Source organism: Excalfactoria chinensis, chromosome 11 (assembly GCF_039878825.1).
Source record: "Excalfactoria chinensis isolate bCotChi1 chromosome 11, bCotChi1.hap2, whole genome shotgun sequence".
NCBI classification, from domain to species: Eukaryota; Metazoa; Chordata; class Aves; order Galliformes; family Phasianidae; genus Excalfactoria; species Excalfactoria chinensis.
In genome coordinates, this window is record NC_092835.1 from 17651407 (window position 1) to 17678497 (window position 27091).

The window sequence follows — 27091 nt, forward strand, 5'->3', positions numbered from 1 at the left end:
ATACAGGGGGCCAGCGATGAGCAGCAGGGCTGAGACACGCCATGTGTGCACACGGTGGCCTGGCTGGTGGTGAGCAGATGGGCAGCAGCCCCAGCAGCTCCAGGCAGGGTCTGTCTGCCCGCAGAGCCCGCTTGGCCGCTGCCCTGGAAGCGCCGAGTTCATTACACGCACATCTCGAGTGCTGGCTTTTTTGTGAAAGGGCTTTTTCATTTATCTTCTTAAGAGAACAGAGAGCTTTCAGGCCAAGAGAGATCATTAAATCATCCAGCTTGACCCCTTGTATACACCAGGCCAAGCCATTCCACTGATCACCTCCGTGCTAAGCCCAGCTCTTTGTCTTCGGGTTAAAGTGTTGTTTTCTGGAAGGGATCCAGCCTCAGTGCGTCACCAGTGCTGACAGCACATCCAGGAATTAACCATTTCGGCGTTACGTTCCAACTCAACCTCAGCTAGCTGTAGATTCTGGCTGCTGCCACTCGCTCTGAGCCCAGACACCCTTTGGATCCCAGGCTGCTCTCATTAGTTGTGCACTCAACACACCTACATCTGAATTTCGCTGTGTTTTTGACAGACAGCTGGAGCTCTTGGTACCCCACTGAGACACACGCTGTCCCAGCCCCTGCACCACTTCTAAGCTTCTGTCCCCCTGCTTAACGTTCCAACCTCCTGTAAGACAGGAGGCACCAGAACCCACCACTGGGAACAGTCCTCTGCATGCAAACCTGCTCCTGGCCCATCTCACAGAATCACAGAACGGTTGGGTTGGAAGGGACCTCCAAGGCCCTCAGTTTCCAATGCCCTGCTGCGGGCTGGCTGTCCCTGCCAGCTCAGGCAGTCCAGGGCCTCAGGCAGCTCCATGGATGGGGCACCCCCAGCTCTCTGGGCAGCAGTGCCAGCACCTCGCTGCCCTCTCATTGAGAAATGTTCCCATACAGCCTACATCCCACGGGCAGCCCCATCCCGTGACACACCAGCTCGCCATGCACTGGGATCCCACACCGCTCCCAGCTCCCAGGACCACCTTTGTCCTTCCTCTCCTTGTTCACAGAGGGCTGAAATCCCACCCCGCATGCCTGGGCCCCAAAGCTCGGCTTTCTGCTGGGAAAGGCACACAGAGGATTGGGGTCAGCAGGTCGCTACCAGGGGAAGACAATTCTCAAAGCTTGGAAGCAGCAAAGCAAACTCGCATTAACCCCTTCTTAAACCAGCCTGGGAGAGGAGGGGGGGGAACAACATCCGTCAGCTCCCTGTTTACACACATTCCAGAGATAGCTCCACGTCTGCAAGGCCCTGCCTCTGCAAAAAGCCGGAGAGGAAATGATTCTCGTTCCAGAGAGATGGAGGAATGTGGGGAGGGGGCCCCAGGTGAGCGGCAGGCTGCTCCCCATGCAGCAGCAGGCACGTCCTGCCCCCGCACAGCCGCTCTGTGCAGCACACCCAGAGCTGTCCTTATCGCATCATTAGTGTGGTTTATGCTTCCATCATATGCAGCCCTCCAGAGCTAAATAATTCCACAGTTTACATGGAATTAAATCAAAGAAAATGACATCCTTGTGAGCTTCAGCCAGAAGATTCACAGTGCAAGAATGGCTGGCTGCGGTCACTTGGGGCTGCAGCTTCCTGATGTAGGTATATATGGGGGACAAGACCCTGAGTTAAGGGAATCTCAGTAAGCTCTGGGTCTGTGGGAAGAGGAGCAGGAGTATCCCAGGGCCTGGCCCTCTGATTTATTCTAGGCTGCACCCTGCAGGGGAGTGTGCCCGCAGCCTACAGGGAATGGGGCACACTGGGGGCTCTCCTGTTCACCTTTCTCCATGAATGCCCCATTGAAATGTCCACACCACCATCAAGCAGTAACAGAATCATGGGACTGTAGGATGGTTTAGGTCGGAAGGAACCTCAAAGCCTACCCAGTTCTGTGGGCTGGGTGCCTCCCAGCTCAGGCTGCACAGGGCCCCATCCATGGCCTTGGGCACCTCCAGGGATGGGGCACCCACAACATCTTTGGGCAGCACCTGTCTGGGGCAACACAGCTTCATCCTCACTCAGCCCCTATCTTCCCTTACTCTGTAGAGCACGACAGCTCCAAGGATCCTTATCTACAGGTCACTGGGGGAAGAAAAATGGTGCAAGAGGCCCTGGTGCTGTGAACAGGATAAAAATGGAGAGATTTGGTCCCTGCAGCTGGGACTGCACGCGAGCCTTGCACAACTACCAGCCCTACTATCAGATGAGCACTCAGGTTGTGAGCAGAGGAGGTATGACAAACAAGCAAGACCAAACAAACATTGGGCAAGCGTGCCCTGAGGCGCTGCCTGTGGCCGGCCAGGCAGTGTTTATGTGCAGCAGCTCACTGTGCCCTGGGCCAGGAGCTGGCGGACAGACAGAGGTTATTTGAAGAGAATCCAAGGGGTGGAAGACAAACGCCTGCCACACTTTGATACCTCAGATTGTTTCCAATATGTTACAGAGGCACCGATTTGTGCAAATAATTGGCGCTGTGTGCAAGGCAGCCATGGAGAGATGCAGGAACTGCCATGGGGCTGTGGGCTTCAGCAAGTGGCTTAAGGATGCCCTGAGACAGATCCAGGGAAGCACTACAACCTATCCAACCTGCAGTCTGGGCTGGCGGGCAGGAGCTCTGTAACATGAGGTATTCCATAATGTGTTTCTCAGGGCAGACCTAACTTCTCACCTTGATGCCCTTGGAGTGGGAGAAGTGAGGATGCAGAAATAGGGGCTATGCCCTCGGCCACCTCCAAAATGGGTGGGAGCCTCTGCAAAGCACAGTATGCACTGGGACAGCATCTGGATTCCTCTGGGGTGTTGAGGTGCAGGATGCAAAGCCACTGCCTGCTCCTGAAACGCTGCAAGCTGCCGTCAGCACTGGGATGAGCTGCTTTTTCCCTGCAGCATGGCTGGGCCAGCATGGCCTGAAGCACGTCTGCTGCAGATTCCTCGCTCAGCACTGAGCCTTTCATCACCCCGAATAAACCCAGCAGCGAACCTGGGGGTGGGAATTCCTACACCCGTGCCAACATGAAGTAAATGAGAGACATTAAAGTCCAATTAAAAACTTGCTTGGCCTTAAATGCCTCATCTGTTTAAAAATCAAGTAACGGGGCCTGATTAATTGCATTCATTGCCAGCACGAGGAATTATTACCCTTTTTGCACTCATTAAGGGTATCTGCTGTGGCATCTTTAATCACCAAGGCATTTAAAAGAGAGAAAGTAATTTGCTAAGACATACTGGATCCCAGGGATGGGAACCAGGACAATCGCCTATTGAGGACACGGAGCCACGCTCTCAATTTCCACAATTAAAAAGTCCCCGAGCAATAACAGAATGGGAGAATGCGGTCCCTGCAAAGTAAGATGGGCTGCTCTCCTCTCCGGATGCTCTGAGGCCAATCCCACCCATACTGCAGATTTTGGGACTCCATTGGCCTCCCACTTGTGTGAGTTTTCTTGTTATCATTTTCCAGTAGCTACCCAGAACAGCTCATTCCCTCACTTTCTGCAGCAGCCTTTTATGTCTTTGAAAGGGTTTCACGCCTGCCTCGCTCAGCCTGCTCTTTCCTAGACTAAACAACCCCTGTTCTTCCAAGCTTTCCTCATTCCTCACCACTTCCAGCCCTCTGACCGCACTTGCTGCAGCGAGAAACGCAGCGTCCAAACCAGGGATGGGCTCCAGCTGCAGGGCTGCTGGCAGCAGCACCAGGAGGAACGCCTCGCATGCCTTGCACTGCATGCAGCTCCTCGCCCAGCCTGTGATGTACACTCTGAGAACAGCTCTGTGACACCATTGACTCACGTCAAGGCAGTGATTCAGGGAGATTAGTGCATGCACTGCTGCCACCAAGGTTGTTACTTCCTTCCTTGATGCATGGGGAGGATGCCTGCTGCCCGAAGGCAGAGCTTTGCACTGCTCCTGTGCTGTTCCTCCCACATGCCTGCATGCTTGGGACCACCTGGGCTGGAAAAGACCTTCCAGATACTGAAGGTTAGTCCAATATCAACGTGACTCTTCTTTGTAAAGTCTTCAAAAGGGCTGATAATACCAGGACAAGGGGAAGTGGATTTAATTTGAAAGAGGGTAGATTTAGGTTGGATGTCAGGGGGAAGTTCTTTACTAGGAGAGTGGTGAGGTCCTGGAACAGGCTGCCCAGGGAGGCTGTGGATGCCCCGTCCTTGGAGGTGTTCAAGGCCAGGTTGGATGGGGCCCTGGGCAACCTGATCTAGTAAACATGGAAGTTTGGTGGCCCTGCCAGGCAGGGGGGTTGGAATTTCATGATCCTTGAGGTCCCTTCCAACCTGGGTAATTCTGTGATTCTGTTACCTACCGCACCCCATTACAAAACCATGTCCCTTAGTGCTATGACCACATGTCTCTTAAACACCTCCAGGGCTTCCAATGCCTGACTCGTATCCTTCGACAGCCTATCGCAGCCATCTCTGCATATTGGCCTCTGCTGCTCACAATGCCCATCCCACAGCTACTGAGGAGTAACACCTGGAAAAGGATGTCCCCTCTTTGTGAAATATATGTCTTTAGGGAAGTGTTCCAAGCCAGGCTGGATGGGGAGCTGGGCAACCTGATCTAGTGCCTGATGTAGGGGTCAGCAACCCTGCCCGGGGCAGGGATTGGAACTAGATGATCTTTGGGGTCCCTTCCAACCCAAGCCATTCCACCAGCCTATGAAGCACTTCTGGGGAACAGACAGCAGCTGAGCAAGCACCAGTCAACCAAGCAAGAGTGAGCCAGCGCCAAAAGAAAGCAGGCAGAGGGACCAGTGACACTTCACATTGTCCATCACCGTGGAATGATGGGTGCTCTACTAAAGGAGCCAGGAGCATTCCCTGCTCCCCTTTTTGGAATCACAAGCCCTCTACTCTTTGTTTCTGATGGTTCCCTGGGAGTATGCAGACTGCAAACCCTGCTGCTGCTTGGATCCTTCTGTGGACAGCAGCTTCTCTAGCAGAAAGGTCTTAATACATAAGAAGCAAACACTGAACACAAAATAGGTTGGTACTGATGTTTAGCCGACAGCCTTCTTCTTAAGGAACATTTATGGGAGATAGTGAAAGCAAACACATCTAAGAGCACAGTTGCTGATGCAAGCAAGCCATAAGAGCAATGCTCAGCAAGCTCTCCAGGTTGTCATCACCAGCTGTGAGCTGTGTCTGTGGCTGGAGGTCACCCCAAAAGCTCTGAGGGGGGGATGTAGGTGAGAGACTCACCCAGCAGAGAGAAGAGCACAGAGGTTTGAAGATATCTGTTCTGCCACGAATGGCTGTGAAGCTAAACAGTATCCCTTAACAGCAGGAAATGGTTTTCATACAAACTAACCACAGCTGGGCAACTGATGCAGCCAAGAAATACCTTCATTTTAAGAAGTGGAAGATTCCTACCCACTGCAGCATGGACTGCCTGTCCCACTGTCCTCCCTTCAAACCAAACCGTGCATCCTGTGAGCAGAGTGCTCACTGAGTACTGCCAGCAAGGACGCACTGACAGCTCTGCAAATTAAAGCACAGCCAAGAAGACATGGTTGCCACTGGCATGCAGAAGCCACAGTGATGTAACAGACTAAGTGCATGCTGGATGCTGTCTTGGTGAGGTGGCTGCAGGCACACTTGATGCTGGTGGTATGTGCAGCCAAAGAGAAATCAGTGGGGAACGGATGGTGTCACGTGGCAGTCCCACCTCCCAGCAGCAGAGAGCTGAAGGCCCGTCCAAGGGCAATGCTCTGGTATGCTGACAATGGGTTTATTGCTGGATTTATTATTAATCCAGCGTGGTGAATTTATGTGAAACTTCACAAACAGCACAAAATTGCTTTGCTAAAGCAGACTGCACCTCACCTGCATGAAGGAAATGTGTTTCAACATCAGCTTGCGACCAGCAGAACCAAATGGGTCTCCATGCACACCAAGATCAGAAGGCTGATGGATGCTGTGCCCCTCCATGGGCACCCAAATCAGCATAGCACCTCTCTAGCAGATGCTGGGGCTGAAGGCTCCTTCCACGGTCTGTGGAGTTCATGTTCTCCCCCATGCCGGCACCCAGGAGCTCGCTGGCTCAGCCAGCCCCTGCCCTGCAGGTCCCCGTATCAGCAGGAAGACCTCATTAGGGAAGGGACTGAGGCTTCCTGCTGGGGCCCACAGCCTTTGTGGCGCTCGTGGCGCTGAGGCCACAGAGCTGGAGGAAGCACGGCGTTTTCCTTGGGCCTTTCAGACAGAGTTGCTACGAGGTTGTTGTCAACAAAACAGGGCTGTGCTGACGGGGCCGGGCAGCACGGGCTGCGCACAGGCTGTCACCGCAGGACAGGGCACAGCAGCACAAGGCCCCTCTGTACCAGTGTCCCCGCAGCTGCCCCAAGCGGTATGGGCAGAGCAGAACCAAAACCCAGTGCCCTCCTCATCAGGGTGATGCTGGGGAGCCTGGAGCTGGCTCCTGTCCAGCACAGATGAAGGCTGTTCCAGCAGCACGCTCCTGCAAGGCACTGCAGCAGGGCCAGCCAACGACGTTACAGTATCAGCGGATGGAGCTCAACAGGAGCCTAATTGAAAGAGCTGCAGCGTTCAGCTGACTCCTGATGCTATGAAGACGTTAACGGCTCCAAGCCAGTGCTAAGCAGCCCTGTCTGACTGTCTGACAGCTCCAGCACTCAGCTGACGGATGGGAACCCTCCCCTCAGGACTTGGTGGGCAGCCAGAGCAACGGCCCCGTCAGCACCATCACCAAGGCCAAGTGCTGGACAAGCTGTCCCTCCCAGCTGGAGGCTGCAGCTTCCACCAGGGAGGTTCAGCAACTCGCAGGGTGATACAGAGCAGAGCTGCTCCTGCCGTTGGAGGAAGGGACCTGGTTTGTCTGCACGGTGATGGGCTGTGAGCACTGACCTGACCATGCACTGGACATGTGGAGACTGCAAACCCACCAACACACACCTACCTGTGCCTTGCCCTGTGGGGATGCACCGTCTGCATGCTGACTGCTCCCTGAGTGCATTCTCCACGTGTTTCAAAGACTCACATTTACTGCCTAGTGCAAAACCACGGTGAAGCTGAGCTGCTCAGCTTATGGTAGCCAAGTGGGGGAAGTGAAAGCTAAAAACACTCGTTAAAATCTTTTTAGCTAAAGCATCAGAACTCCCCAAACTGTTCTCACGTGGATCCATTTGATCCTGCAAAGCACATCGGTGCCCATATTTAGGCACAGCAATAAGAGTGAATGAACGACTCCCAGCACCCGCAGCTCCCACGACTGCGCTGAGCTCAGCGTGGAGGTTTCAAATAAAACAACCATGGCCACAGAGCTGGGCTGGGACTGAGCACATACGGCTTTTTATCTTAGAAGGCATTTGTTTGAGAACATTCGGAGCTGCTGGAACCGCTGGCCCTGACATGATTTCACCGTGAGACCTTAAAAACGTTGACATCTTCAAATGCAAAAGGACCCGCAGTCACAAAACCAGCCCTTAAAAAAGAACAGCCAGAAAATAACCACTGGTGATGGGAGGAGGAATTCTGCCTCCCTTCAGAGGCCGGCTCCTTCCCCTTTGTCTAACAGCAAACCTTTTGTTCGGGCTCTCTCGGTACGCAGGGAATGTCTCACTGCGTGGACCTGGCTTTGATCGGCGCAGGGGCTGCTGCAGACCGTGTGGAGCAGTGCAGCTAATGGAATTGTTCCAGCACTAACGGGATTTCACTGAATGCGTGGGGACAGCCGGGGCTGCTGGCATGCTGGCAGATTGCTCTTTACAGTGCCAGGCACTCCAATAGCCTGAGAAAACTGCCCCTCCATCAACACCGGACCCCCAGGGTTCCGCACTCAGCCCCATCAGCTTCCCACAGCAGCAGGCTTTGATCAAAACTGGGTGAGAAAGCCAGACAAGAGCAAGGAGGGTCTCCCCCTCCCCCAGCAATTAATCCAACAGCTTTAAGCAAAGTCCCGATGAAAACAAATAGACCGCCTTCCACACGCAAATGTTTGCAAAGCTCGGCAGCCTGGGACAGGGGAAAGTTCCCAGGAAATTAAAGCAGGGTGAGCAAGCATCCGGGCATTCTGGCACAAACGTATCGCTGTAATGAGTAACCAGCCTGAGCCACCCAGGGCAGCGGCTGCTTTGCAGTGTCATGCAAGGAAATAAATAGCATGACTATCATATATTAACTTCCAGTGGGAAGGCTGTCCTGGCAGCACATGGGCCTACAGGGAACCATAAACATTTGGGCACCGATACGAGTAGCCATAAAACAAGAAATAAAACTCGATGACATTTAATTGCTTCAGAGAAGGGCAGCATCAACGGTGCGTCCATCAGTTACCTCCCCCTTCACTGTGCTGCCCCATCACAGACCAAGAGCTGGCCAAAGGAGCCCATCAGGGTGGGCACTGCAGGGGCAAAGTCTGCCCTCAAAGGCTTTTGCTGTGTAGAAGCTCAAGTCCAGCCTGCTGAAAGCAATGGGAAGTTAACTGATGAAAGGATGCACTTTGATTTTGAATACAGCTGATGGCCGCAGCAGTGACTCAGTAACAAACCAAGAGACAAAAGCAGAGAGCCTGAAGTGTAGAGAATATGAGAAAATAAGATTCTCTTGTGGGTTCTTTCTCCAGGGCTTGGCTGAAGTGCTTTGAATGCCACTTCTGAGCCTTTAAGCTTCGGCAGCCGCACTTGGAAGCACTGCCTTGCTCTTCCCAAGGATGCACCTGGCTGGAAACAGACTGCCAGTCCCCAGAGGGACCCAGCTGTCACCTCGCTCTGTTGTGCCCTTCTGGCTGGAGGGCAAAGAGAATGGCCGGGCATCTCCTGCACAGAGCAGCAGGTCTCATGGTCACCATCCACCCACCAAAAGCTGCTTGAGAAGTGGAATGGGGACACCGAGAGCCCAGCCAGGTTCTTGGTGACACAGTGTCTCTGGAATTCATTGGTGGGCATCCCACAGCCTCTGCATGGGAGGATTTCCCAAATCCTGAGCGACCCATCAGCTGCTGAGGGCAAAGCAGATGTGCATGTACCATCCACCCAGGACCAGAGCTGCTGAATGAAAACCAAATCAACTCCCATCCATGTTCACAGCCATAGGGAGCAGCTCTGGGTCCCCAGCTCTAGGATAGGTCACCCAGCCCTTCTGTAGCAAGGCTTCTGTCCCAGGGCCACAGTGCAGCGCAGCAGCACTGAGTAAGGCAGGCAAGCTGCCAGCAGAGGCTTCGATCTCCTTCAGGGAGCTGAAATAGTTACATGGTAAATGCATGAACCATGGGAACAGCTTCCCAAAGGATGTGGTGGATCCCAAATTGTAAATCTTTCCATTGTGAGTGGATGCCTCCTTGGAAAATGCAGGCTGCAGCTTGACCACAAGTGTGCAGGGAAATGCTGTGACCCCAGCATGGGCACCCAGCAAGGACAGTGTGCATCCCAGCTGGGACACAGCCAGCCCAGGGCACACCATACCTCCTCCTCTTACCTCATGGCTTTCAAATGCCTCGCTCTCTTCAGGTCTGCTGCTAGAGATTTGAGGAGTCATTACCAAATCAAACCTCAGCCATTCCTTCTAGGAAGCCCCTGCCACAGCAAATCATTACGGTCAGAAATGACCCCTAAGACCATCTAGTCCAACTGCCCTTCTCTTCCCAACCCAAAACCCTTCTGTGAGCACAAAACCCAAGCAGGGTAAAAACCTTGCCAAGGGAAGAAACTGTCACGTCATTCACATCTGAGAAAGCAGCACAAAGGAAAGGCACCAGTAAAGATGGTCACATCTCTGGGTCAGGAGGAGCTGGGAAAGGAGCACAGAGCGCCAGTGCTGCTTTTTTCTTTCTTTCTTTTAACTTAGCCAGCAGTTGCAGAATTTGGGCTTTGTTTAAAGCCTTTTGCCCTCGCAAAGGAAACCTCCTCCCCTCCTCCTTCCCCCTCCCAAAGAAAAGGCCACTGAAGTCTGTGGGCAGACATCCTGTAATGTCACCTTACCAAGAGGTGGCAACCTGACTCAGCTCAGCCAGCAGCTCCGCTTCCATGTGGGGCTGCAACTGCGGCATGTGGCCCCAGGTTGATCCCTGGCTCAGGTCACACCACCAGCAGCACAGCCCAGGGGCTCTGCAGCAGCACAGTGGGGGGAGCAGGGAAAAGAGGAGCTGGATGCTGGGGGTTAGGCAGATCTCATTACTCCTTCTTACTTCATGTGCACATTGCTGCATGCAGAAACCTTCTCTCTGCAGATGCACGTTGCACCCAGACCACTTTTCAATGCTCTCCCTGTGACATGATTTGATACAAGGCACTGCATTATCTGCCTGGTCAGAACAACCAGAGGCAGACAGCACTGAGCATGAGGCACCATGCACTAAATGCTGCTTTCTGATGGCTTTTCTACACCCACCTCAATTTATAGATTAATCTGCTGCACCAGTAATTGAAGCCATTGGATGGGTAGCATGTAAAAGCACCATTAGAGGGAAGGCTGGAAACCTGCTTGTGATTTACCAAATCACTACTAGGTCTCTATAGGCTTGGGCACTTGTGAGGGGCAGGTGCTGTACATCAGCTGCATTCTCTCTTTGCCTTCATCCAGGTTTAATATCAGCAATAAAACACCCCCTGCATTAGCTCTAATGTAGCAGAGCACACACCACTCTCCTTCTCATTTCTCCCCTGCTGTGTGGTATCATGGCTTTGGGATGCTATGCATCAGCCAGTTGAGATGGGGACAGGCACCTAAGCAGTGTGAGCCCTCTCCATGCCCCACAACAAGCAGGCTGCTGGGGCTGAGCCATGCATAGCACAGCAGGATTTGCAGAGGAAGGAACGTGCCTGCCTCTGCTCCGAGAGCCCCTCCTTCCACATCGCCCTTCCTGACCCCAAATCAAAGCACCAGCAGCAGCCTTCCCACCACCCCAGCACAGAGCGTGGCAGCTCCCAGACCCCCCCTGAAAGTACGGCTTGGCGAGCACGGAACATTTCTTCAGCTGGCTCTCAGCTTAGTCTGCTTCACAACAAAAGGAAGCTGCAGTCCCTCAGGGCTCAGATTTTTCCAAATGGAGTAAACATACACAAACACAATATTTGTATGTGCAGTAATTGGGCCAAAGGATGCACAGGCAAGTGGGTGGCTCACCGGTGGTCCCGACATGTGATAACACGCGTGTAACCCTGGAAACCTCCAGCTAAGAGCCATAGCTCCAACCTGACTGCGCTGCCTTTGAGATTAAAAAGCAGCCTTTGTTGTCTGCAAGATTAGCATTTCAGAAAAAAGCACATTCCCAGCCCAAGGGGCTGCTCCTTAACCCAAAACCTTGGCTCCCTAACGGCTGAATGATGCTCTGAGCCCCACATTCATTAGGCAGATTGTATTTGAGCGCCCTACGTGCAGCTGATCAGAGCATTATTCCTTAAGGGCTTCATGTGGCAAGAGTGCCTCGCAGAGAGCAATCTCGTTTAACAGCCAATTAGCAGAGATGTGCTCTTCCGAGCTAAAAAAGAAGAAGAAAAAAAGGCTGTGTCCTCAGCTTTCTTCTGCCTTGGCTGTTAAACCGAGGCAGCAGATCACTCCTGCAGCCCATCGCTTCTGGGACACGTGTACAACTTACCCTACGGCTTCATCCCAACCTTGTGTAAGACCCAGGACAGCGATATTGATGATAAGTACATTTCTTTAGGCTAGAAAGGGACTGGGTAGACTCAGGAGACAAAAGGGGAAAAACCCCAACTATTTCCATACAAAGCACTGCCTCTGAATGTGAAATCAGAACACTGCAAACTACAATCCCCCAGTAAATTTCCCTGGAGGATTCGGATACCCAGACCCCATCTGTGAGCATCTGAATCTCACCCTGAGGGCCCTGATGGAATCTCCTGCCTCACAGTGAGGAGAATGGAGCTGCCCAAAGTCCAGTGGGCAGCATGGTGACAACATGCAGGTAAGAATCAGAGCTTCCTATCTGTGCTATTGCTACACTAACTCCAGACAGAAGCAGCATCAGCAAAATAATAAATTCTGCTGCAAGAAAAACTGACAGCTCTCACCAGTTAAATACATGCCCGCAGGCACAGCTTAGATGCAGGATTCTTACGTTAAGAACAAAAATCCCCTTCACTTTTTTTCTCCTTTGTAGTGGAATCCTCCAGGAGCACCTCCAAGGTGGGGTGTGCACCTGAGCAGAGCTCAGCTATCGCAGAAGAGCAAAGCCTGCATCTGTAATGTCCCAAGGAGCCACTTCAGAGGACAACTGTTGGTTTAACCTGGCTCTCTCGCTTTACCGGGCTGAGGCAGACCTTCCCCTGCTGGCATCCTGACCTTGCACATCTGGGTGAGCTGTGTGATGCACTGAGCACTCCTTTCAGAGCTCAGGGGAGCAAAGGATGGCCAGAGCACAAACACGTGAGCAGAGGGACCAAAAGTGCAGGCAGTACCAGGAAAGGTGACCTAAAGGCATTAGCTCTCAGGGTTCAACCACTGCAATGAGCTCTTTTCCATCCCAGGAGTCACTCGAGAGAGCAAGGACACAACCCTGGGATACAAAGAGATGAAGCAGCAGGCTGGGAGGCACCTGGTGCACCTGGCTCCCAGCTACACCTCCCCAGCAGGATGACTTCCTCCTCACCTTGCACCTCTTGCCATCAGGCCTGGCCCTAAGGCTGTAACAACTGGATAAGCCTAAAAAGCAAAGGAATGAAAGCACAGCAGAGAAAATCCCTGGCCTGGATGAGGCGTGCAGCTGAGCTACTGGTACTTCCACAGCACCCCAAGGCTTTCTCAGCCAGGCACAAATACAGGCAGGGTTCAGTGCAGTGAAACATCAGACAAGGAATGCTTCTGTAGCTGCTGGACATCTTCAGGACTTTCACCCTCACTGTGCCTGGAGCTGCAGAAGAACACAGGCAGCTCAGTTTGGTGGCATTGAGCACATGGGGACTGCTGTACCCTGCTCCACCTCACCCCAAGGCTGCCTCTCAAACAGCCATCCACATCCCATCCTTCAGCTCACAGCAAAGCAAGCATCCCAAGGCACCAGTGAAGGCTGTTATGCCATACACAACAGCTCACCACCAACCTGAACTCCCTTGAAGTAGCTCCACTGCTTGCTGTGACCTGTTGGCGTGGCGTGGGGCTGGCTGCTGCTTTGGGCTGTGTGGGAGCTGCTCACACCCTTCTGAACAGGGGCAGAAGCTTTACCTCACACTGGTTTCTATGATCACCATGACTGCAATCTTATTTCTAAGATTGCACAGCTACTACAAGGAGAGTAGCTCTGTTCCTGCAATACCCGGCTGCCTTTGAGGGGACACGAGAGCTGCCGGCTTTGTTTTACACCAGGTCCCAGCAGCACGAGGCTAACTATGTCCTTTCCCAAAAGGGTTTGTCAGCCAGTGGAGACGGCAAGAGCAAACGACTACCGGGATTTTTCAAAGCTTCTCGCATTACAGGCACTGAGAAGAGATGATCCTTCCCTTTGTTGCTCATATTTAAAGCGTGCAAAGCCCCACGTATTTAATTCCCACGTACATCGTTCAGTCTCTTGCATTGCAAGCAAGGCTATGTCATGAGAACTCCAACACGACACATCCTTACCCATCAATTTTGGGAAGTGGGGCAGGGCTGTGGTAAGCAGGAGCCCAAGAGGGCCATGGTTTTACTCCCTGTGGGATCTCCCTACCCCCAGCCCACACAGAGGAGGCAGCAGGGAAGAGAGGAGCGTGCTGCTGGATGCTTCAGCCCCTCCTCTTTTTCCTAGCTGCAAAGACAAGTTTCTTATTAAAAGATAAAGAAAAACCCTTTCATCCTCTACGCCCAGACCTAAATCTTTAAATACCTAGTGAAATATAAGTAATTGAGATGTGCTGTTAGCAGCTGTGGGTTCAGTCATCCCTTTCATGTTTGCAGACAGAAGCTGAGTAGGACTAAGGGTTACTTAACTTAAAAATGACAAAGTTTGATCGCTGTGCCTGGCAATGAATATTAAAAGCAATGACAAGATTGACATTATCTAGCTGCATTGTAGCTCCTATTTTTTTTCCCATTTAAATGCTCCATTCCTCACTTCTTACTGCAAAGATTCACGGCAGGCATACACAGCTCAGGCTGACCTGCGTTGAAGCCCAGTGTTCTGGGTACTAAAGACAATTAAAAGGGCTCAGCTAGCAAAGCTGCACAACGACCTGAGAACAAACGTGAACACAAGCCTTCCTTGTGTGTCATGTGCTGCACACACATCCCAGGCTTCACAGAGGACCTGCTTGACTTGGGAAATGTGAGACAATGCTGCTAAGCCACCTCCTCCACCTTTTGCAGCCTGTCCTCTTCTCTTGGAAGCAATAGTATGGCTGCAGAATGAAAATGGAGCTCTCTGCATGCTCCATGAACAGCATTCACTGCAGGTTCTGCTCAGAAGGATGACAGATGTTTCCCTGAATGCACAGAATCCATTTTTCCCTACAGCTAAGCTACTACAGCAGCTAAGCAGCCCTAACTGAATGAGTGGTGGTTAAAAACAAGGGCATGCAACCAAAGAAGCGAGCTGCCAAGATGCTTTCACCCTTTACGCAGAAGGAGAAAGCACTGCTGCCTGCACAGACTTGCTCCAGTGCCCAAATTACTCTCCCAGCAAAACACACACGTTATTTCCAGCTTGAGCGCTTTCAATCACTGCTCACAGCTGCTCTGCTGTGGGCTGGGCTGTGCACCTCCCTCCTCCAAGAATGACATTCTCCCGCAGAACACTGCAGGCTAAGGTCAAGTCCTATCTTACACCATGCTCTCTAATCCAAAAGCTGTACTCCAGCTCCCACGTTCATTAGAGCAATGGCCCGGCCATGTGACCTTATGACAACTGGTGCTGGCTGGTGCTGGAGTAACAGGGCAAAAGCCTTGGGCTACTCAAGGCCAAGAGGATACCTCCAGCACGGAATGAGCTCAGGCACTTGTGCAGCTGCTGCCCTGAGCTCTGCAGGGAGCATGGAGTCTCTCAGGGGGTTCCCCTGTAGGCTAACCCTGGGCTAGCTGCAGAGCAAACCCACACAGAGCACATATAGGCTAGCAGCCCCATCTGCAAGGACATAGCTGCACTGCTCACCCCTCTAAAGCAGGGGTGCTCTTGCAGTGCCCTGGGCTCCGCTGCTCTGCTCCATCCTGCAGGGATGCAGGAGAACCATGGGCTGGTGCCACCAGACCCCAGTGTGTCTCTGAACTCACCTCTGTGTAGTGCCTCAGGGAAGGGATGTGATCATTGCAACTCTGGCCACCGCTTGCTACTTTTTTCCCCCCTTGTCCTTTGAAGAAAAGGGACATTTGCTACCAGTCAACCAAGAGGAAAGTGTTTTCACCAGCAGGTGCTCTCCTTGGGCGTCTTGCCATCAAGCACAAATTGAGGTGCTTGCTCAAAGCAGACAGTCGGGCATTCAGAGCAGAACAGAGCTGGGCCTGGCTGCTCTGCATGAGGATATTGTTTTATTGTATGTGAAAAAAGGTAATAAAGTCCAGCACTGGGCATAAACAAGCTGACTGTACATAATGGACATTGTTAGGTGCCTGAATAGGTCACTGACTCAAAGGAAAGTTCAGCTCCACAATGCAGGTCTTGGGCTCTGCCCCTCTGAATACCCAGCTGAAAGCATCCCCACACACACACATCCCATGCATTCGGTACAGCTGGATCTTTTTGTATTTCTCACTGTCCATTTCCTCCTGAATTTCGCTAGTTTCCTTCCATTCGTATTATGAGCCTTTGTTCTTTCTCTGCCCTCTTCCTCCTACTATTTAGAAACATACAGATGCAGACTAAGGGCAAGGAAGCAAGCAGAGTCACAGCACATTAGAAAAACAACTTTCATAGCTTGCACCTACCCATTCTAAAAACACGTTACAGCAGCATTAGTTCTGCATGGAAGCAGTGATCCCCCCGTGTGTGCATGAAGTAGGACCCTGGCAAACTTCAACGACAGCCACAAAGGTTTGTCTATCACACACTCAAGTTAAAACAGGTCCCTTCATGGAATTAATTTCATCTTAGTATCCGGTAGTTAGAATCGTATCATAGAATAGCTTGGGCTGGAAGGGACCTCAAACATCTTCTAGTTCCTGTTGTCAAAACCCTGTCCTCCAAGGCCCCACCATAGTGGAATATTCCTCCTTCTATCAACAGATGTCAAAGCACAGTTGCACCCTGTTTGGTACTTATCCCAACCTGTAACACAGTGTAACTGGGACGTGTCCCAAGCAACCAGTCTGAGCATCCCCACAGCCTTCCAGCAGAGAAGACAAGTATTCATGCCTTGGGGTTAGGTCTGACGCTGACCGCTTTGTCCTTCCAGCTTGGATAAAAGAAAAATCATCCACTAATAAGAAGAATTTTGTAAGCAAAATGTAAAAAGGCAACCCAGAAGCCGGGGCTGGTGGGAAACCTTAGCTGGGAGGGCTGGGAGAAGGGCAGGCAGATGGAGCTGGTGATGCACCAGATGATGCTGGTGATGGTCACTGCGTCTGGGTTTCACTGACCTTGCTTTGCTCCAGAACTCCCAACCTGCCGTACACCCCATGAAGTCAAAGCCCTCCCCTTCTGCCAGCACCCGGACAAGTGCAGGTGCTGCCCTGGACAGACACGCTTCATGTTGTACCAGTTTCCTACCTTGCTTTCCAAGTATTCAGAGGCAACCTGTGTGCACTGTAACTAGCATAAGGACTTTGGCAGCACTTGAGACTACCAGAGCTGTCAGCTCCTTCAGCACTAATAATCACCTGTCAAAAACGCAGAGCAGACTGGGGAAGAAATAAAAGAGGAAATGATTAAGCACCTCAAGCTGTAGCCAAGGCAATCAAGAAACTGAATTCAGCTGCTTTAATAAGTACCTTTTAATGCAACATGTCCCTCCTCCTGCGCAGGAGTCCTACGGTGGCTCCACAATAGCTGTGCCTGTGGCTTTAAATTTGCTAACAAACAGCCTAAGCACTCATGCACAAGATGGATGCCGGGGAGGGAGAAAAGAGAAAGACTTCAGATTACAACCAGAACAGCATTTGTCACTTGCTGTAGATGGTGTGAGAGGCAGTTTCCAGGCTCTTGGACTCGTGAAGAATATTTTCTGTTCCATTCCTGATGTGCTTGGCTGCTTTCTGCCAAAACCTGTTTTAAATCCATTCACGAAACCAGGCCGAGCCAGCATAACTTTTAATTCTCCTGGTGGAAAAATGGCACTGAGTGTATTTCTGGGAATGACAGACAGCCGCCGTTCCCAGCGCTGCCACGTGAAACACTGCTCCCTGGCCACCGCCCTCCTCAAAAGCCACTTTCTCCTTGGCACATCACCTAGATCATCACTTCTTGCTCTACGGAGAACATAGAAACTCGATGAGATTCCTTTTCCTCTTCACATTAGCAGCACTTGGCCAACCCAGCCAGTCCTTCATTGCTGCCGTGCCTGCAGCTGGTTTCATGGGGATTGGCAAGATCTGGTTTAGGCACAACAATGAGCCCTGGATAACCCAGGCTCCAGCGTTGCTCTGAACAGCAGGGGCAGTGGGAAGGGAAACGAAGACTCACCCACCACCATTTTCATCCCCTGTTCTCAGCAGATGAAGCACAGCAAGGCAGTGATGCATTCATGCAGCATGGAAGAACAGTGGAGATGCTCCTACCAGGAGCTGGGTGCAACGGCTCCAGAGCTGGGACGGTCTGAGCAAAAAGTGGAAGGCTCTTTGCAGATCCCAGAGGGATCTGGGGAAGTCCCATTGTAAGGCAGGACCCCATCCAGAAAGACCATGCATGGACCCAAACCTGCAACCAGCCACACACTGCTACTCGGGTCCATCAGTCACCCCGCAGCAGATCCCAAGACTCCAGTTCACATGAGTTTAATCCTTTAAGGGCAGGGGCCACTGTGCTACACAAGCCATGTGAAGGACATAGCATTTCTCCAGAGATCTGGGGAGGAAATCCCAAACACTTCTCATGGAAAAATCAGAATTATTCCAGCATGTGACAGGAAACCCCTCTTTCCCAGTGTTTAAGTTAAGGCTGTAGTGGGCTGCAATTTTTTATGAAGCTTAAGTTAAAGGACGCAGTGACTGCTAATGAAATGGGCACCAATTCTGTTACAGCAGCGACATTTTTTGGCAGAAGCATTTTAAACCTACCCTCCTGTTCCACAACCAGCAGCGGCCGAAATGGAAGGACTGCTGAGTCAGCTCCTGCTTTGGGCCTCACAATGTACTCTGTGTTTTCCAGCAGGCTATAATCTACCGGGGAAAACTGTAGTGGCAGGGAGGGGTGAAAATAAAAGCTTTAAAGAAATCTGGAAAGAAATGCGTGAAACTGAAGCTTCCATTTAATTTAAGATAAAAATGAAGATATCACAAAGTAGTAGTGGGTGAGCTATGACTGCAAGGACTACCAGCACTAGCAGCTGCATGTAGAGATGCACTCTGATGACACAAAGGCTCAGCTCTAAGCCACAAATGATGCTGCCCCCAGAGTCTCCACGATAGATCTCTATGCGAAGCAGCTCTGGGAGCAGCAGACACTGCAAGTCACCCAATGCCCAAAGTGCCCAGCTATCCCAGGCCCTTGACTCCAGCACCGCCCAAGGGCATGCTTGTAGGGGGAACCTCTCGACATGGCTTATTGAGACAGCACTGAGACACAGAAAACACCCTGCAGCCAGCTCTCCATCTTCAAAGGGGGCTTCAAAATGTGGAAGCAGTGCTGGAACCTGTGTGCCCCAGCAGGTGTGGCTCAGCAAATCTGGTTGCAGGACAGCATGTCAGACCCAGCACAGCAAGGCTTGGAGCCAGCGAGGATTTGGAAGCGGCACGCTCAGTCTGCACAAAGCCATGCCTTTGCTCATAAGCCCTCTGAACAGCAGCAGGTATGCACAAGCCACAACATGGGTCCTGTGTCGGAGAAGGGGCAACAAACCCCAAGATTAACTGCCTGTGGCTCCGAGTCCTAAAATAATTTAGAGATGAGAATAATGCTGAAAGCTGCTTTGAAATTCCCAGCCCTTATCATCCCTTCTGGATGTCTGTTGGACTTGATCAGCTGACAAAGCAAACTAAGCAGCCATCTCCAAAGAGAGGTGCTGGCCATTACAGCAACCTACCACATCCAGCTCACTATATGCCCGAGCATTTCCAAGGAACGGGGTCTTCACCTTTTCCTCTGCAACAATCAATCAATAGGCGCCTGGATTTCTGGGCAGCTGCTTTCTTTTCAGTTACATCACAAATCAAAGTAAATAAAATGCTCTCAGCCAGGGCCTCTCCCCAGACTCATTCCTTTCTGTATTTTCCCATTCCCATCCTCAGCCCTGCAAGTCCACAGCCTGCACACCCAAGAGGACCTCCACCATTATTCCTGCATCTGAAGCACGTTAGCACTTCACAAAGCCCTTTCTTTTACTTCACACAGTGCTGGGATCCCCGTGGCATTCAGCACAATCTCTGAGCTAATGCTTTGAGGCTTCCCACACTCACAACCCCAGCTCTGCTATACTGGTATCGATATTTAACATCAACAGGCCCCTTTCCTTCCAATACAAGCTGTGTTTTCAGCTTTATCAGCAACAGTAAAAAAAAACATATGTGTGTAATCCAGGCTCAAGGTGCACATATAATAATGGAAAGGCTGATGCACCAGCCAGGTGGCAGACACCCAGCCTGACATTTATCTGTTCTCACGTATGAGGAAGAAAGATGGATCACTCACAGCTAAGTGGCTCTGGAGTTTGCCCTTGGTCAAGCTGGGAAGCGTCACAAATCAGCCACCATGCATCCACAGAGACAGGTAGACCTGGAGAGTGCTGGAGAGCAAGAGGGACAGCGGCATGCTGCTGATTAAACAGCTCCAAACACAACCACATCCTGATGACTGCCCATGAGAGCAGAGCACAAGCAATTCGCTGGCTTCTGGAAAGTCCTGGTGTGTTTTCACCTGGTTCAAACAATTTGCTCAAAAATCAGTTCATCTCCAAGAAAGAGAAGGGTTCTTTATTTCTTGAGGTTTCCTGGTCAAAGCCCTCTCCTAAAGCGAAGCTCACTGGTTTGGCACAGAGGTGACCATGCAGAAACGTGCCATGCAGAACTCAGGATCATCTCCTGCCTTCACCCCTACAAGAAGTCTTAGCTTAAAGCAGTTGGGTAAAGGAGCTCTGCAGTCTGCCATGTTGGGTTTGGCCAAATGGGAAGCTCCAGATCAGGCTCTTATCTGAGGAATCTGTTCTGCCAGAGGTGCTGGGTAACCCTGGGCACAGCAGCCTGCAGGTGCCCTCACTTCTGCCTTTAACACCCAAGCTGCAGATATTAACCAAACCTCAGCAACACTATGCAAAGGCACCTCCAGAGGGTACGCACATGGGACACTCAGTCCCAAGGACTTTCACCTACTTGAGTAACCATCAGCATACATCAACAATGCACTGCTTTGGCTCAAATTGCCTAAGAGAATGATGCACTGATCGCATGGGCACTCTCAAGCCTTCACATCCACCTGGGTTTGTTGGATGGCTGTGCCCCATGGCAGTCACAGCTGGCACAGCCTAGGGTTTATCAATCAGCCATCAGCACTGCAACACATCACAGGCAGCACAGAACTGGGAGGAAAAGCACAGCAACTCAGTACAACCACACATTTTGCTCTGAGAAGCCTACCCAGAGCATCACTTGGGAGTTCCCAGGACCATCCTGGGATTCTTTTGTTGGAAGTCTGTTACAGAAAGCAGAGGCTCCCTAGTTGTGTGGCTGCTGTCCAGCTGCTCCCCTGCAGCTCAGCGCACAGCAAACAAAGCAGCAGCTCTGGCACTGAGATGCACGTGTGGAGGTAACGTGCCAACTTTTGCCTGGGTTTCCAGCCCCAGGATGCCTCACTCCAGGTTTATCACAACCCAGGGCAGAGCTGATATGGATTCACGTTCTGAGTCCTGCCAATGTGATCTCACCACCTCCTAAAGGAATAGCATGGCCAGAAATCCCATGGTCAAGGACAACACTCATGCACGTTTACAAGTGTCAGACCTGACCCTCACTGAAGGTGACGTTAGCAGCCAAGGACAAGGCGGCATGGACACCTGCAAGCCCAGTACAATGCCAACACTGCAGCCCATGGAGCAGGGAGGTATCAAAGCTCTCCAAAGGCCGCACTGCCCCAGGACACCACGCAAGGCCAGGAAAGTGCTCCTTGTGACTGTATTGCTATCTGCTTCCCACCCAGCTCGCCTGCTGCTACAGGAAGGAGACAGGAAACTCTTTTTTTTCCCCCCAAGAGGAATCTGTAATAAAGAAAATCGAGGAGAGTCCACATCCCTCAACAGCTATGACAAACAACCTCTTATCTACTATCACTTTTCCTCCTGAAGGATTTGGAGAAAAGCTAAGTGGAAAACCCCTATTCATTTGGTGGCCCTGCAACCAAAGCACTGACCAGTGGAAAGGTGCGAGGTATCCTGTTTGTGCCACATTACTTCAAAGGTTTAGGTGTTTAAAAAAAGAACCCTTGTTAAATACATTGGACATGAAATCATAAAGCAAGGAAGGAGACAGCTATCTCATATAAGCTCCAGAGTCAGCCCAAAGCACACGACCTGTTTTGTACTGATCTGTTTGCAGAGGCCATGTAATCCCCTAGAAGTGGTTTTGTTTCCAAAACAAATGCTACACACTCTTCTTTGAGAAAGAAGGGAAAAAACTCCCTCCAATGCAAAGAGCCCAGCACTGCCGGCAAGGCACTCCAGTGCACACATGTGAGCAGGAAAGGAAGCAGAGAGCCCTTCCAGCTTTCCAAAGGGTTACTGCTAACAGCAGGGAGGGAGAAGGGATTTTACACATTAGGAAAAACGTCACAATGGTGCTGTGCTTAAAGCAAATACTGCACCAGAGGCTCTGGGCTGCACTGTCTGTCTCACACTTCTCTACTGCAAAGTGTGGTTACAGGGCAGGATGAAGGCTCTGGCAGCAGGGTCAGCACTGCAGGAGTCTTGGCAGCAAGGAGCAGTGTGCCAGGTGCTGCACAAACAAGTTTCCTCCTCTGGGAACTGGCATGCTCCAGTTGCGTGGCAGCACGCTGGCTGTACCTCCAACATCTCACTTCAAATAGCACAGGTCCAGGGGGTAGATCCACACCAAAGTGCCTGAACCTTCCTGAGATCTAAGTAAATAACAGGATTAAGAGTCTAAATACCTTTTTGGGCTCTGGCCTAAGCAACTTGCTGTGCATTATGCAGGGGGCATGGCAAAGCAAAGGACATCCCCATATATCCATCTCCAGAGGGCTGCAGATACTGCGTACACCAGCTGCATTACCAGGCTTCCTGCAAGGAGAAATCTACAGGTCCCAAGTGAGGAGAGAGGCATGCTACATACCAGCCATCCTGGAAGGAAACAACAAGAGCATGCCAGAAAATTACTCTTTCAGTGCTCTCCCAAGAAAGTCTAATAATCTCATCTTTCATGCGCTTACGCCTCTGCTTTCTGCAAGGCCTCGCTGTGCGCTGGCAGGCGGCTCCCTGGGAGCCAGGAAGGTCAGTGTGCCTCCAGCAGGGGAAGGGGCAGGGGGAGAGGAGCACTGGGCCGGGTTCCCACCAGCTTTGCATTATGAAAGCCAGGAGCTGCAGTCAGCCAGCCTGTGCGGGTTTGCTTTAACCCCCTCGGTGCTGCTGAATGAGCATTTGCACCCACCTCCTAATGCCACACAGCCATATGTACACTTACAGGTCATGAGTGTAACAGGCAAGCACCTCAAGAAAAGACTTTGCTCCCTTTTCTGTGCTTTGCAGCTATCAGAAAGGTACAAATTTCCTCTTGGTTTGCATTCATGGGTGCTCCAACCCGGCCTGCTGCTTCCTGCTGCTTAGTGAAAAAAAAAACCCAGTGCTGCAGTCCAACACTGCACATGCCCAGGACTTGTTACTTCAAGAAATACCATCATTGTTCTCAACACCGTCAGCTCAGCAACGAACAGACATCTGCATTGTCCCTCGGCTGCCTGGAGGCTGACAGCAACGGCACTGAAGCACAGGTCCCAGAAGGATATCAGAGCTGCTGCACAAGAGCAGGTCAGAAAGTCCTTTATCTACCTTTGTTGATAACCAGCAGTAGATGCAATGACAACACTGAGAAAAGAGGGCACAAAGGTGTCTTTCTCTGGGATTCCTAGAAAATAGAGCAGTTGCCAACAGAAATGTTAAATAATCCAGCTCCCTGACACAGAGGGTACCAGATCATCACGCACGCTTCCACACGTACTGCAGAGCAATGGCTGCAGTGCCACTGCCAGCAGTGCTGTTATCTGCACAGGCAGAGGGTCCTTCAGAACAGAGCAGTCCCAGAGCTGTGCTTGCTCTAAGAGTGTGATGTTGAGGGCAGTGGCCCAATACATCAGGAAGGCTTTGAACCTGAGCATGGGGAAATGAAGCACTCCATGGCTTGGCAGAGTAGATTAGCACACTCTGGAGAGCTCAAGACAGCCTGGAGCTCGTTCAAGGTGCCCTTTCTGCTCAATCTGTAGGGTAGATCCTCAAGGCTCTGGGGTTTGGATGGGAAAAAAAAACAGAAGGGAAGGAACTGGGGGTTCCTCACCCCCACACCAGGGCAGCAAGAGGTGAGGTGGAACCCAGCCTCACTGAGCACCCTCATGGCAAGAACCGGGTAGAAAACAGCACCAAGGCTGGGACACACACTTGCTTGGGGCCTTCTCTGCAAACAAAAGAGCAGTTGCAGGCTGATGCCAATGGGGGAGGTTATCGCTGCCCTCAAGAGCTCAGTTTCATGCCAACAACTCCTTTAAGAAAAGAAAGCCAGCATTTTAGTGAGTAACTTTCCCATTTAACCCTAATTGCTTGATTTCAACTTCTAAATATCCAGCCTGGGCTTGCCTGATTTCTAAGCCCAGTCCTCCTGTGCAAGGCTGACAGCCTAGCGAGCAGATCAAAGATCTGGCAAACAAGCATGCTGGAAAATATTGCTGTGCTGATTTTCCAAGAATGAAGCCACCAGTACGTGAGGAGCCTGGGGCAATAGCAATGAAAGCAGGGAGCATCACTGAGGCTGTCACTCCAGTCTCACTGTGCTGGTTCGTATTTACGAAGAATGATCCAGCTGAACTTTTTTCTTGACGTGAGAAAAAATGAGGAAGGCGAGTGTGGGAAAGCAAGGCGATGTAACACAAGCATCTGGTGTGGGGAGATGCTCAAGGGACACGGTGCAGCTCAGTTAATATGCAGGGAGGCACTGTAAAAACAAAATAAGGCAGGAGTGGAAACAATCTTCTCAACAGACACCCCCAAGCCATGGCACAGCTGGGAACTGGAGCTCTGTGGAGCTCTTTGCATTTCCATGCTGTAACCTTAACACAAGGCTTCCCTTCTCACCTCTCCTTCCAGCTAACACGGGAAGATGCAGGGGCTTCCCTCTGCCACCTTGCTAGGGGTCTGGAATACAAATACAGCTGGCTTCGGTTCCCATTAGAAGTTAATTTCCTCAATCATTTTCAGAGAGAGAGAAGGAGAAATGCTCGTGATCTAAGAGATGAAAGCAAATGAAAAAAAGCCTCATAAAACCTGCAGCGCCCTAAGGGAAAACTGCCCTGCAACTTTCATTGGGGAATTATCAAAGGCCCTGGGCTGGTGGGGGGTTGTTTGTATTTTATAAGACAGATGCTTTAGAGAATATAAGTTCTCAAATAGCTGAGATTCCATTCTGCTGAACCTCCAGCAAGACTAGAAAAAGAAACAGCTGATCCCAGTTAGTCCAGCCCAGGATTCAGCTTAGCCACATCAAGACAGGGCTGAAGCGCGGCACAGAGCCATGCAGGCACCGCTGGACATTTCCAACACGATGCCCTTGCCCCAGGCAAAGGCAGCTGCACACATGCTAGCAGAGCTGCAGGACAGCACGAGCGGAGCTAGAGATCTCATTCATTGCTACTGTAAAACAGAGGCTAGGGTGAAAGCACTGAGTCATTACGCCTGAGAACAAGAACGCATGGCTCCTGGGAAACTATTTCAAAAGGACATGCAGTGCACACATTGCTTCCAGGCTGGGACACGAGGCACAACATTTCCCAAATGAGATCCCAGAGGGTAAGGGGGTTTGGCACATGTTACATACAAGTGAGCAGCAATCAGCATCTTCTTGTGATGGCTGAAGACCTTTCTCTCCTGTACTGACCCGGCCGTCCCACTCCGAATGACAAATCTTCCTTTCCCTGCCAACCCCGGTGGGGTAATTCACCTCAGCCCACTTCACAAACAAACTAAGGTGCTCCCAAAAAAGGCACCCAGCCTTGTTACCACGTTGACTCAAAGGGTGGGTAAGCACAAAGCAGCAGACAGACGCTAATGAGGAACAATTACAACAAAAATAAAAACAACAACAAATTTAAGACCTGAAGAGAAATTACTCAGTGGTGCAGCTACTGTCACATTTCAGCTCTCACAACCAAAGCGTATGAATAGGAAATAAGTAAAACTAGCTGTAGGGCCCATGAATATTGTCCAGAGCTGGTTCCTCTTCCTGTGCACACAGCAACATGCCCTGCACACTCACATCCAGCCCTTTGGCCCTGGTGCAAGTGGCTGGGACTTCTCCATCCAGGGGAACAGCACTCTCTGGAGCACAGTCAGGGAAGTACAGGAGAAAGCTGACAGCTCTTGAAATACCAAGCAAGTACACAGCTATTCAATTGCCTACCTGAAATCCCACCTCCAGCTATGCAGAAAGTCTTCATTATTTGCTTTATTTGCATCTTCATTCTGCCAGTACCTGCTAAACGCACATGTTTTAGCTGAATAACCGCATGCAGTTGGTACTGAGTTGGAAATGGAATGTAAATTCCTGCTGTCTGAGAAAAGGCCTGAGGGGCTGCTGTGAAATGAAGCTGCTCCCTGGAGGCATGCGAGTGCTGCTGCAGGCTCAGAATCACCCCAGGCTCACAGACCGGAGGTGACTGTCACAATCCCATGGAACGTGTGTTAGTCATAATAGCAAAGGGATCCAATTAGCTTCAGCCAGGTCATACAGAAAGAGCATCTTCTGCAAGAAGAGCTTTGGATACAAAGCAGACTCGGGGAAATTCAGCTTTCAAATGGCATTAGCAAGTCAGGATGCTGCAAACACACTCAAGGTCCTTCAAGGATAGAGTAAGGAGCTCGCCCTCCATATCCTCTCACCTCAACTGCCACCGTTTCTCCTCTGCACACTGAAGGTGGGAGAGAAGCCACACACAGACGTCTTCTCGCTGAAACCCTTCTGCTCCACCAGTAGCACACTGCAGAGCAACAACTTAAATCACTTAGTAAGTCTATGTGAGTTGCTCTATTGCAGACCAGCGGAGAGAAGCATGCAGGGTGAACAGGCTGGAGGTTATCATGCTCTCTGTGCTCGCAGCAGGCATTTGTCTCTGAAGCTGAGCTCTCCTACAGCTCTTCCTCCTGTCAGGCTCCACACTAAAGTCCAAACCCTCATGGACCAACCTCAACCTGGGATCAGTGTGCACCATGCCTACCGACCCCGCTTACTTCAAAGGCAGGTTTCACCCTGCATTTCTGCCAGCCTACAAGGCAAGGAAAGGCCTGGGAGGTCACGCAGCCATCGCTGTAATTTCAGGCAGGATCAAACAGAAAAGCAACAGCTGGGCTGAGTGAGCACGTCCACGTTTAATTACGAATGGTTTTGGTTAATAAGCAAACGCAAGAACAAAGCAAGTGTGAAACCTCCCTTTTTTGCCACGGCTCCTGCTCAGGCTGTGCAGAAACAGCTGCCTTGAGGGGGATCTCAAAATCCACCAACTACGTTTTTTCTTTCATCTTGCACATTTTCATAACTGCTGCAGATACACCACTCTGTGCAACACCACCATGCTCTGACCATGCTCTGACAAGCAGCAAGGACTGCACAGAGGGACATAAGCCTCTGTATCACAGAATAGAACCATCTGCATTGGAAGCGACTCTTAATGGCCATCTAGTCTGACTTCCCTGCGACGAACAGCTCCATCAGGTGCTCACAATCCTGTCCAGCCAGACTTTGGGTGTCTCCAAGGGCAAGATACACAGAGGGCAGTCCTCATCAGTCCTAGCAGACATCTCCAACAGCACCACTAGCAG

The 27091-nt window shown here is 51.2% G+C and overlaps 1 protein-coding gene across 1 annotated transcript in view; it reads right to left on the reverse strand.

Moving 5' to 3' along the window:
* The window catches only part of CFDP1 (craniofacial development protein 1), a 50703-nt gene that overhangs the window by 3443 nt on the left and 20169 nt on the right, over window positions 1-27091 (reverse strand). The window lies entirely within an intron of this gene.